This window comes from Nylanderia fulva, unplaced genomic scaffold (assembly GCF_048542155.1).
Source record: "Nylanderia fulva isolate GAGA-0341 unplaced genomic scaffold, ASM4854215v1 Scaffold709, whole genome shotgun sequence".
Taxonomy (NCBI): domain Eukaryota; kingdom Metazoa; phylum Arthropoda; class Insecta; order Hymenoptera; family Formicidae; genus Nylanderia; species Nylanderia fulva.
In genome coordinates, this window is record NW_028190818.1 from 50,117 (window position 1) to 51,652 (window position 1,536).

The 1,536-nt window shown below is 53.0% G+C and overlaps 1 pseudogene; it reads left to right on the forward strand.

The window, feature by feature from the left end:
* Positions 1-388: 388 nt before the first annotated feature.
* Positions 389-1,117, forward strand: LOC146720329 (small subunit ribosomal RNA; annotated as a pseudogene; the record flags this gene model as incomplete).
* Between the last annotated feature and the right edge of the window lie 419 nt (positions 1,118-1,536).

Consider the following 1,536-nt stretch of genomic DNA (forward strand, 5'->3'; position numbering starts at 1 on the left):
AGGCTAAATCCCGACTCGCTCGACGCATACACTCATCCAGTTTCCCCTGTATTCTCTCATTTTTGCACAACATTTTCATCATCTGTTTCTCATATTCTCCCACAATGTCCAGTATTTTCTCACTCGCACTCTTTGAAATTTTGTTCGTCTCCGTAAACAGGAATTTACGGAGTCTCGCACCAATTACTCTCATATACGCTATCTCACTCACTTCCGCAACGCTCTCATTCTCTCCCTCATTCATTAATCAAGAACGAAAGTTAGAGGTTCGAAGGCGATCAGATACCGCCCTAGTTCTAACCATAAACGATGCCAGCTAGCGATCCGCCGAAGTTCCTCCGATGACTCGGCGGGCTGCTTCCGGGAAACCAAAGCTTTTGGGTTCCGAGGGAAGTATGGTTGCAAAGCTGAAACTTAAAGGAATTGACGGAAGGGCACCACCAGGAGTGGAGCCTGCGGCTTAATTTGACTCAACACGGGAAACCTCACCAGGCCCAGACACCGGAAGGATTGACCGATTGATAGCTCTTTCTTGATTCGGTGGGTGGTGGTGCATGGCCGTTCTTAGTTGGTGGAGCGATTTGTCTGGTTAATTCTGATAACGAACGAGACTCTAGCCTGCTAAATAGGCGTACCTTATGGTATCGCGAAGGCCCCCGGCTTCGGCTGGCGGGTTTTTACTACCAACGTACAAACAAATCTTCTTAGAGGGACAGGCGGCTTCTAGCCGCACGAGATTGAGCAATAACAGGTCTGTGATGCCCTTAGATGTTCTGGGCCGCACGCGCGCTACACTGAAGGAATCAGCGTGTGTTCCCTGGCCGAAAGGCCCGGGTAACCCGCTGAACCTCCTTCGTGCTAGGGATTGGGGCTTGCAATTGTTCCCTATGAACGAGGAATTCCCAGTAAGCGCGAGTCATAAGCTCGCGTTGATTACGTCCCTGCCCTTTGTACACACCGCCCGTCGCTACTACCGATTGAATGATTTAGTGAGGTCTTCGGACTGGTGCGCGGCAATGTCTCGGCATTGCCGATGTTGCCGGGAAGATGACCAAACTTGATCATTTAGAGGAAGTAAAAAGTCGTAACAAGGTTTCCGTAGGTGAACCTGCGGAAGGATCATTAACGTTCCGGAGGTCCTGCTCTGCGTCGAGAGTCCTCTCTTTTGGGAGAGACGCGCGCTCGCAGCAGTCGGCGACTGAATGGACGCGCTGAAAAGGCGCTCTCAGAGAAAAAGAAAATAACGGATTTGACGGAATTTGTTGTTGTGTTTTGATATAACGACGGACGCCGTCGCGCCTCTCTGACCGAAAGTAGTCGGCAAGCAGAGCAGCGCGCCCGGCGGTGTTCGACGACGATTCGGAGCGAGACGCTTCGCGATCACGCTCGTGTGTGTGCCATTCTCCGGCCACACACACACAGAGCGTCGATTCGGCGTTGAGCGCGAACCGGTGGTAACCTATGCCCGCGCACGCGTGTGTGCAGCACCCACGACGTTCGTCGACGCGCGCCCTCCCCGTTGTCGCGGGGCAGCGG